General features: G+C 35.3%; 1 long non-coding RNA gene across 7 annotated transcripts; it reads right to left on the bottom strand.

The window, feature by feature from the left end:
• Positions 1-1274: 1274 nt before the first annotated feature.
• On the bottom strand, positions 1275-8190 carry LOC113350040. Of its 7 annotated transcripts, none has more exons than XR_003360572.1 (8): positions 7704-8190; positions 5341-6954; positions 5132-5175; positions 4994-5042; positions 4459-4567; positions 3122-4090; positions 2790-2937; positions 1275-2072 (listed from the first exon to the last, which is right to left on the bottom strand). It is a non-coding gene; the product is annotated as an uncharacterized LOC113350040 (long non-coding RNA). The 7 variants fall into 7 exon arrangements; XR_003360574.1 differs by having other exon boundaries at positions 2790-2892; positions 3207-4090; XR_003360571.1 differs by having other exon boundaries at positions 2790-3315; positions 3426-4090.
• Positions 8191-11701: the final 3511 nt, after the last annotated feature.

The following is an 11701-nucleotide window of genomic DNA, read 5'->3' as shown; positions in this document are numbered from 1 at the left end:
ATAGTCCCATAAAGTATTTTCGAAAAGATTGTACGTACAATCTTTTCGAAACGTACAATCTTTTCGAAAATGAAAAGGTGAGAGAAGTATGCCCTTGGTTGATTCCAAAAATTGAATCAAATCATTAATCCAATCTAGTCACTTGTATTTAATTAGTCAAGTTTAAAATTAGCCGAGGAAATTTCAGTCATTATAAAAAAAAATAAGAAAAATTAGGTGCAGGCCCAAAAAAAATAGTATTCTTATTGTCAGGCTCAAGATTATTTTTTGTTTCCATGAAATCCTTAATTATATGAAATTTTGAAAAGTGTCTGCATAACGGGTTATGCATCAGGGGTATAATTGGCAACGCAACTTAGATATAACATATCTAGAAAACCGCGCCTTGGAATTTTACAAATTTTATATCGTTGGAAATCTTTTTAAGAGAGCTACACAGTGAGTTCAAACAACAATATTAAATTTAAGTTTTTTGCGAAAAAATCGGAGGCGATTGTTCTTTTAAGCAAAAATTTTCAAAAATTTGATACATAACCATTATGCAGCCACCAAAAACGATGCATAACACATTATGCAGACACAACAAAAGATGCATAGAACGTTATGCAACCATATTTTGGTTCATGCATCTATTAATTTATGCATAACATGTTATGCATACATTTCCTTGGATGCATAAAAGATTATGCATCAATTTTTTATTTCAGTGCTTACAAAAAAAGTGGTTGCACAATGTTTTATGCATCCGTTTTCACGACTGCATGATAAGTTATTTTTGGTGCATGATAAGTTATGCAGTCTTTGTTTTTGTTGTTTCAACTAGTATATGACCCGTGCCGTAACGGCCCGGGCTTTGAGTTGTTGTGGCGATGGTTGTAACTTGTATACTTAGGTGTTCCAATAAAGATGCTTGAAGATGTTAATTTCCTAGTACCAACAAATGAATATAGGATTGGCACAATAATCTTCTTCGGAAAATTCATGTGTAATTCTTGGTAATTGACATGACAGATTCATAGTTGTTACAAATTTTCCAATGAACTTGAAAACCTAGAAATTACTAATTTGGTCAGTTTTGGCTCAAAACTTTTTTAGGATAGAAATTTTTTCAAGGGTTAAATATCTGCATTTGGAACCCTTCTTTCATATCCCCAGAAAGGGTTAATAACTGGCGTTATTATCCTTTAGTAATACTCCTTGTAAAAAAATTAATCGGTTAGGTGGTCCAGTTATTTCATTTATTAGGTATGTCTATTTAATTCATGGTTGGTTAACACAACTTACAACAATTAAACATGTCATTTGCATATTTATGTATGGACATTCATCATGTTGATCAATGTTCTATGTTTGAGAGACGTTACATGAAGCCTCTATCCAAAGAATGATTTATGTTTACAATGTAAAACATCGAATCTGATTGTGGAGCTTCTTGAATCTTCCTTATTGGTGAGAAATGATGAGCAAGCTAAATTTGCATACATCATATGTCCAGCACGCGCTCGTTGTTTTACTAAACAGTGAAAGACTCGCATAAAATAAAATTGCAGATCCCAACAAACCAAATCTCCCCCATAAGATGCCCCTCAAATCCAACTTCCCACCTCTTGGCTCTTACTTATTTCAACGACTCCTAGATGATAAGAGTACTGATTGTTGCTAACTTGAGCTATTGACATTGATGCTACTATTGCCTTTTCCAGAAGCTTGTTTGCACATTATTCCTCGACCGGGGCCCCAGGTACAAAAATTAGCAATCTTGATTTAGAAATTGAATCAATCTATTTCTTACATTTTGGATGAATTGCTGAACCCTAAGATATATTTGAAACTAATATCATATCTAGTTTTGATATCGTTAGTCAGATAAATACCAATTTCAAGGCATAACATAGCCTCGTTCACCATCGATTGTTTATTATATAAACCCAGTTAAACCATATCACGACTCGCCACTACATTTTAACCCAAATGAAGAAGAAAAGAGTTTTGGTGTGTGATATCAATATATCATCGCTATCAACAATTGTTAGGTGTCGAGGTTCAGGCCATCTTCATCATCAAAGACACAACTGCATAGTTTCAGTGACATGATATTTAGTTTCATATGAGATACAATAATTTCCTTTTCCAAATTTATAAGATATTAATAACTGTTGTCTGTAGCTTCTCCTAATACAATAAAATCAAAATCCCTGATTAACAGGAATCTAGCAAAACGCGGTTGGACTAACTCATGATAAAATGAAGTTGTATTAAAAGAACAACTCGCGTGTTCGACGGGTACTACAAGATGAAAAAAAAAAAACTGTTACCAAGGTTCTGAGATGTTTTCACCTTTTTATTGAACTGTTTTTGTTTAGTAATATACTTATAAATTTAGATACTTAAAAAAGCAACTATTGTACTTTTTAGTTCTACAAATATGATAATTTAAAGCAATGAGTTACAATCTTGTAAGAAAACCCAAAAACAAAAATATTCAAAATATGGGTAAAAAAATCGCATTAAGAAAACCAACGGTAAGATTGATGGTCTCACCACATTTAAGATTACGGAGGAACTAAGGAACTAATGAACACTACTGATTTTGTTACTATACACTACAGTAAGAGGTCTGACAGCATAAACTACTGTTGAAAGCTACTCTAGATGTACTTATTCTAATTACTCTTGAATACGTTATAATGCATTAAAGCTTTTACAAACATAAACATGAGTTCGTTACAGATGAATTCATGCATACACTAAAACAGGTAGTAATATATCTTAGAATTTTGTTTACTTACCTTAGAAATTGTCGGGAGTTTATCAAGTAGCAAGACCAATGAGGTGTTTGGGAAGTAGTTCTCAGTGCTACCTCTATCAACTGGTTTGCCACAACAATGATGCCTGCAATGAAATGGTGCACGGCAATACGAACTAACTTTATGGAAACTATTTCATCATCAAATATGAAAAGAAATACAATCAGTACTATTCCGTGGATTCATGACAGAGACAAAACATGACAGAAATCTCACGATAATAATAATAGCAAGGACACGATGCACAACAATGTGAACTGACTTTACGAAAACAACTTTGATAGTGAAGATAAAAGATAATAACGACACCAAACCTTATCAGTCAGGATTCCACAAAGCAAGACAGTAGAGTTTGTTAACAAAGAAGCCTCAACCCCGAGCAGCCATAAGTTTATATACCTCTTGTGTAGTCGTGCTTTCAAATATTGTCAGCGCCTTTGACAGCCTTAACATATTTGCTGTGTGCTCATCGGCAATCTCACTTTGACAGACTTGTTATCGCGACTTGCTGGTTGTTATTGCATAATACAAACGTATTAATTGTTGTCTGCATGTCACTCACACTTAAGGATATCCAAGGACTGTCCTTTTATATCACCAATTAAGATGGTTTCTTACCAGTGAAGATTACGCTTTGTTCCCTTAATGCGATCAGGTGGCTTACCACTCAAGCCTTAATTTTATTCCACTGTGAAGCCCAGTTTTTGCTACAATATTTCTTATCATCAAAACGCGGCAACCAACCTTGATGTCCAGCTTCAATGGAGGCAAGACGGATGTATTCATGTTGTTAAAGCACTCGGTTGGGCAGTTTATATTCCCAATTCTTGTCAGCCGCCAGGTAAGTGTAGACACGGCCTTGCTAAATCTTCAAAATGGAAGCACTGATTGCATTCTTGTCATCATTTATTTGGTGGAAAATTTGTTTTTTCTGTCAAGTATTGCAGCACTGGTTCCCAATCAATCTTGAGGCCTGGGTGTAGCTCTGCATTCCTCACAAAAACCAATTATTGACACCAAACTTGCTGGTTGAAAGGAAACTTTGATAAGAAATAAATTCCAATTTTTTGAATCCCACTCCCAACGATGTTTTACACTTCTCATTCGGTAAGCTTGCGAACCCACCATCCTGTTTGATAACGTGTCCGGCTAATTAGGTACCAAAATGAATCTGCTGGGTGGCATATAACTGTTGTACATATCCGTCAGAAAGTATTTTCCCCATAGATTTTGCATAACCTTTCGTCCAAACCTCCTTTTATATGTAGTTGGTCTCGTAAAACCTAGAAAATACACATAAATCAGTATTCTTAAACAAATATGACAATTGGGAGCCAAAGTATTGTAACAACGGATTAGTCGCAAAACTCTCCCTATGGGAATTATGCTTGTTAAAATAAGCAAACAAATAAATCATTGTGCTAAAGAACTTGTATATATTTCTGGTCTAAATTAATCGTTTAGTTGCACCACACTAAAGTTGCCGCCTTTAATTCTTCTTCCCCTATTATTACTAACTGGAATTCAAAATGAAATTTTGTTAACACAATGATATCAATTCAAAAGAGGAAACACAATATAGGTAGTTTACGGTTTCATCATCTAAACTGTACAATTAATGAACTTCATGTCACATACAGGCGAGCATTACCCGGATCTGGCATGAAATTCATTCATCAGTCCCAGTTATCTGGTTGATTGTCTTGTACTTGATTACTGATCTCATTTTTTAATAAATAACTACATCGAATCTGAGGTGCCTGCATGTAAACAAAGAGAATGTTGGCATCACCAGACAAAAAATAGTCAACAACTACATGAAAACCAAAAGTAATGGTCAGAACTCAGAATGAGGTAATTCAACTGGTACTAAAAATTTCAAATAACAGCTGGCAACTTCAAAAGTCACCAGGGAAATAGGAGGAGCATAATTAGAAGGCACAAAGAAAGGCAAGAAAAAACATCTAATATACTCGTACTGAAGTTAAAAAATAAATAAATCATGAAGCCAAACAGAGGGACAATTTGTGTTACAATTATTTAGCATCTACCATTGCAGAATAAATTAAACATCTATTTAAATTCAGAGGGAGAAATAATAATAAACCTACTCCAGTAATTAGAACTCAAACTTTCAATCAAATAATTAAACTTATCGGAAATGAGGAATTTTTAAAGAGTTGTACCTGTCTGGAGAACCCAAACTTTTAATCAAATTCGTGTCACCTGCAAAATCTAAGAAAATAGAAACCTTGATTATTATAAATGGAAACAAAATCATTGATGCAATAATAGCTACAACACAAACTTTCTGCAGTTTCTACCTCGATTTGTGACGTTTTTGGTGAATCCAAAATTGAGAAACCCTCTAAGTAACAAAAGGTAAATCAAATCAAAACGAATCCATCAGAATCAGTCAGAATTTTTTCAACCCAAACAGCTGCATGGGATGTTCTTTGCTTCTTCGGATTAAATTCTGGATACCAATCAATCAATTTCAGATAAATCATGGTATATTGACATTAACTCTTACCTGATAAATCAAGTTGAAATATATTACTAAGCCGAAAGGTGATCTTTGATGCCATTGCTACTTCCTGCATTACTAAGGACCATGAGATTAAGAGTAAATGGGGACGGTCCCCAATGTTGCATTTTAAAGCAGGAAAAATGATGATTATTAGTGCAGAAGATTATCTCATAATAATCAAACAATATGAAGAATATAGAAACATAAAGGTGGATCATGATCGGGATTATAGAAAACATAACAAATTTGTAAAAAATAACAACAACTTTGTCGACCAACCTGGGGATGATAGGGTTGTGCAATGGACCAACCTCTGAAACAGAATGGAATTGATTTCTTATTTGGTTGCACTGGGTACCTCTAGATAATACGCCATGGGTGAACCGGATAAAATATCAAACTAATCTTGGTAAATATTTACTTACACAACCAAATTTTCTATAGTTTCTACCTGGAGTTGTCGGCTATTAGGAAGAAAACTCTATGGTGAACAAAAGAAAAATCAAATTAAGAATTGGGGAAGAAGAACCCTAACCCTGAATCAACCAAAAATACCTTTTCTATGAAAAATGGCATGGATCATCCGGATCACTTTGAACCTTCTTTATGAACAATCACCCAAGAATTTGCCAGGTTCAGCCTCCAGAGAAACTTGAAGAAACCCTAGAGATGTCCATTTCTTCTTATATTAGGCTTCTTAATAAGTAACTGATACATTCAATTCCCCTTCCCATGCCTAGGATCCCAACAGTTACATATTCTGCAACACATTTAATTCCTCTTCCCATGTTGACGCAATGACATTGAATTTTTGGTCCAAGGCAATTTGGGACGTTGGATGAGGGCGTAGGTAAAGGGTGCATTTTGAGCAACGATTTATCGCCTTCATTTTCCCACATTTTGAGAGCAATGGGAGCCGTCGATTATTGTTAAAGGTCCATTCAGAACCATCAGATCAGGAAAAACACATTTGTTTTTGTAAGATAGATGGTAACACAAAAGTTACTCGTTTTTGGACTGCATAACAAGTTATGCAATAATTTTTGTAGATGCATAACAGGTTATGCATCCATTTTCACGACTGCATAACATGTTATGCAGACATTTTCTTGACTGCATGACAAGTTACGCAGACATAACAGCATCATCATCTTCTTTCCTGTTTCAATAACTCCCGTACAAACCAAACAACATAAACACCTTCCCCATTTCTCAACAACCAACAACATTTTCACCTTCTTGTAGTTTGAATTCCATATAAAACTTAATTTGAATCCGAGGACTACAATCCCTGAATTTAGTTGATGACAAAATCCATACATTTTCTTCTTCAACTGATTGCAGTCAAGCCAATTCAGTAACTTACAACCATCTCCATTCCATGTCAATTAGCCACCGATTTCACAGCTCTCCATCTATATCTCGGCCACAATCAGACTCTTCAATCTCGGACAACAAGCACACCCCCACATCCATTGTTGCAGTTGTAAAATCAAACATCGAAACGCCAGAACTCCATAACGTGTTATGCAAGCAATACAACATCTGTACAAACCCGGTAGGTAACATGTATATCCCGTCTTGAATTCCAACCACTATATCCATGCAATATAACATCTGCCCGTACAAACACCAAAGCCAAACTGAGTTCATCTACCAATCGGTTAAAACAAGCATAAAAATACGAAAAGTTTCATAATGTTACTAGATTAGTCTCATATTCTATAAGCGGTGAGGTGGTCCAACACTTTAGGTTGTGAGACAGAGGACATTCCCCAATCATTTCCACATAGTGCTTACAAAGAATTAAACAAAATTAATAATGGGTTAAGAGTAGTCAATCCAATGAATAGAGTTTCTCAACCCTGCACTCCTAATAAACCAATATTGTCCACTACCACCAAGCAAAGTCTTTGATCTTCACTAATGAATGACTATAAATGGCCATGTAAAAAGAAAGAAAGAAAGGAGAGAATACGCCTCCGATAATAAAAATCTAATGCTGCAAAGAGGAAAGACACTGAAAAGGGGTTTACTCCATAATTATTTCTAAAAGCCAGGACCAACATGGAGTAATTTCCCTAGTAGTTTCAATTTTTGAGGCATATGTCAGAATAGAGACTACACTGTATCCTCAATTAGTATCAATTTCTAAATCAGTTGGCACAAGAAAAGATTTTGCAGCACAATTTTGACCTAAACTTGTAAATGTGGGTACATATACTAGAAATGTCAGCTTATGACGGGATCAAACAAACGATTGGAACAAGACATAATCATCAAAAAAATATAGTTCAAATGAAACCACAGAAACATAAAATCAAAGTAAAAAAAACAAGAGAAATTAAAAGGAAGGATATATATACTTTACGAGCATAGACGTCGGCAAGAATAACACCCCATCCAACATTGATAAAACTGAACTGAACAATTGAAGATCCAAATAGAACGATTTGGGGTCGCTGAGGTCCTACCATTTTCCTTGTCTCTCTATAGTATCGGATTTTATATAATAGACCTTACAAAGAGTGAGTTACAGAGATAGATACAAGAGAGGAGGGCGTAAAGAAGATGAAGAGGAGTAGAGGAACGCACAATAAAATCAACTGGTTGCCTGAGGTAGATCGATTGTTTGGATCATAAGTCTTATCGGATTTTTTTGCCTTTTAAAGGGAAAATATACCATTTCCTTGGCCGAGAGAAATAGGGGCGAGATAATGAAAGAGTCGAAGAGGAGATCAACAATTCAGCGATCGATATCATTCATCGTTTATTCGTTTTCAATTTCTCTTTTAGGGGTAGTCGTGATTTCGGGGGTTGAGTGTATTTTAAATCTAAGGGATTTTGAGAGAGGTCGAGAGGGTTTTGTGTTTTTGAGTTCAGGGAGTTTGGAGGAGTGTAGGGAGTTTAAGAGAGTTTATTAAAGGAAGTTTGGGAGAGTTTGAGAGAGTTCACTCCTAACTCATTTCTTTTTAAGAAACAATAAACCCTTATTTGCAAATAACATTGATCTTTAATCAAAAGAAAAAAATAAATGAAAATGATCATATCTCTGTATCAATAGTATGTTATTTTGTGCAACGAGATAATTTTTTTTCCCTTCAATTTAACGGTCTCCATACAATTCTAACTCCCTTTGTTCACGAACATTTTCCCACATATCATCCGCTATACTCTTTCTCCATGCATTAGCTTCTTGACGTTGTTGTTCTTGAGTTTGTTGTGTCAAAATTTCATCGTCATTTACAAGCGTTGATGGATGGCTATCTTCCTCTTCCTCGACCGGAAACTCATCTGAACGGCATTCTTTTCGTAAGAAGTTGTGTAGGCCTGCACAAGCTGTCATTATCCCCGCTTGTACTTGATACGGAAATGGAGGTTGAGACTTAAAGATCAAGAAACGAGACTTCACAACACCGAACAATCTTTCAACTACATTCCTCAAATAAGCGTGACGCATGTTAAATAATTCTTCAGCCTTTTCCGCATGATTACCCGTACCAAGCCAATTAATGCATGATGACATAACAAATTATGAAGATAGCTGTAAAGGAATTCTGTTTCACCGAAACATAGTTTCAGATTGTCCAATCTTTTCACTACTAATACTTACCTGATCCTCTTGAAATTTTTACGGTACACTTGCAACTCAATATTCCACAACACACTCAAAAATCATAGCAATCCAACGGTTCATTAAAAAGATACATTACTCAGAACCCGACTACTTTCAATACGTGCATACAGAATTCAGTTCCATATTTCTCACACTTTGGTGTACCTAAAGTGATCAGAACTTCATGAAATTTCTAAAGTAGGTAACCTTCATATATACAAACATCATACTAAAATTTCAGCTTTGTCCGATAAGCGGAGAATGAGATAAATAGGAATCAGTCCCCTATTCGGGATTTAAACTCAGCAGACCATAGTCATATATTGTGCAAGCTTTTCAGTAGCAAACGTGACCTGATCCGCGTGAAAATTTTACTGTACTTCTATAACAAGGCAAACTACGACATACTCAAATTTCATCATATTACAACGGTTGAATTTAAAGATATCATTATAACAAAAGCACCGTATGAATTGGCTAAAACACGCCAATACGGAATGAAGTGCGCCACTGTATTGAACTTTGGCATATAGAATAGAAGAGAATTATGTGTCTAAATAAGATGACTTAACAAGTGATAATGATTCTCAATGACACCCATGCAAAGTAGCAAGCCAATTAATGCATGATGACATAACAAATTATGAAGATAGCTGTAAAGGAATTCTGTTTCACCGAAACACAGTTTCATATTGTCCAATCTTTGCAGTACTAATACTTACCTGATCCTCTTTAAATTTTTATGGTACACTTACAACTCAATATTCCACAGCACACTCAGAAATCATAGCATACAACGGTTCATTAAAAAGATACATTACTCAGAACCCGACTACTTTCAATACGTGCATACAGAATTCAGTTCCGTATTTCTCACACTTTGGTGTACCTAAAGTGATCAGAACTTCATGAAATTTCTACAGTAGGTAACCTTCATATATACAAACATCATACTAAAATTTCAGCTTTGTCCGATAAGCGGAGAATGAGATAAATAGGAATCAGTCCCCTATTCGGGATTTAAACTCAACAGACCATAGTCATATATTGTGCAAGCTTTGCAGTAGCAAACGTGACCTGATCCGCGTGAAAATTTTACTGTATTTCTATAACAAGGTAAACTATGACATACTCAAATTTCATCATATTCCAACGGTTGAATTTAAAGATATCATTATAATCAAATCATACAATTTCTTACCAAGATCTTTTGAACCACAAATTAGGATTTTGACAGAGAGAGAGTGCCCACAAAAAAAAACTATACACTCAATCAAAATAAACAATCATGGAGATCAAAGATATGAAAAACAATCAAAATAGTACACAAATCAATCTATTATAAACAATCATGGAGATCAAAGAAGAAAAAAAACATACCTGGAAAAAAACGTTTCCTCTTCTTTCTCCTATGGTTTTCTACGCACCAAACTCCTTCCCAAATCTCTACTTTGAGAGATTTGTTGCGAGACCAAAATACACTAAAAACTCCTTCGAACTCCCTAAAACAACCAACTCCCTAGTATTGTAGGGTTTTATGACTAATAGGGAGTTCAAGAGCTTTTTTTAAACTCCCCAGCGACTAACAGGTGTTTTCTAGAGAGTTTAGGAGACTCCTCTAAACTCCCCCACGACTAACGGAGATTTGGAGAGACTCCATCAAACTCCCTCAGGACTAACAGGAGAAAACCTAAATACATTAAAATCTCTCGAACTCTCCCACGACTAACCCCCTGTTAATTTCACAAATTATGGGTGTAGGACAAATTTTCCATTGAAAAATGGGTGCGCGCATGAAAATTTCTGTCTGTGTATTTGACAGTGGGAAAAGTATGAAAAATGGGTCTCACAGTAGTTTTCACATAAGATAATGGGTTACCAAGACTAGTACTTGAAGTTGATGTACTCTTGTTAGCGCCCTCGAAACATCCCACTCCAGCCCAACAATAGGATTCCAAAAGAAACTCGATATGCCGTAAATTATTTAAAACCGAAGGCTGTTTTTAGGCATACCAAAAACTTTCAAGGCATACAAAATAGTTTTCCCACCCTAGGTGACCTTATAAGGGGTGTCTATTGGGTAGTTCAATTATCTATATACCCTTGAACTTAAAATCAAAAAATAAACTATCATAAACATCTCTTTTTCTTCCTCCAGCCAAACCACCTTCCTTTTCTCTCAGATTTTTTTTTCATCACCGTAATTAATTATCGATTCGTGAAAATTCGATCATCGGTTAAATTAAACTATATAATGGATCGTACAAAGAAAAAAGCAAACGTCATGTGTTCTAAATCCCCTTCCAATCCGTGAATTAAAGAAGAAGAACTAATTGAAGATGAAGGTGTAAAAACTATAATTGAACCAGAAATTGAATCGGAAATTTAACCATTTGAAGCTCCAAATACTGAAATGAGGATAAGAAGGTATTCCCTATAAACCAATCTTTTATTTGTTGTTTTTCATGGATTGAATGGGTTAAATTGCTAAAAACTTAGGGTTTTTGACGGTTACAGTAGCGGGTTCGGCTGATAATTGAGTTGAGTTTTGAGCCGAACTGTTCTTGAAATCTCACCCTGAAAGTGTCTATGAAAAGTTCGGCTAAACCGTAAATGTCAATTTTTAACTGAACCCAAAAATGTGTATTGAATACGTCCCAGAACAATGTCAGGTTCGGCTAATACCTTGCAAACCTTCCCGGCCGAACCTGAGAAGTGAAATTTACCCCAGGTGGTTGTCAGGTTCGG

This window comes from Papaver somniferum, chromosome 2, assembly GCF_003573695.1.
Source record: "Papaver somniferum cultivar HN1 chromosome 2, ASM357369v1, whole genome shotgun sequence".
Taxonomy (NCBI): Eukaryota; Viridiplantae; Streptophyta; class Magnoliopsida; order Ranunculales; family Papaveraceae; genus Papaver; species Papaver somniferum.
The sequence above is the reverse complement of the archived record's forward strand: the minus strand, read 5'-3'. Positions and strand labels throughout refer to the sequence as shown.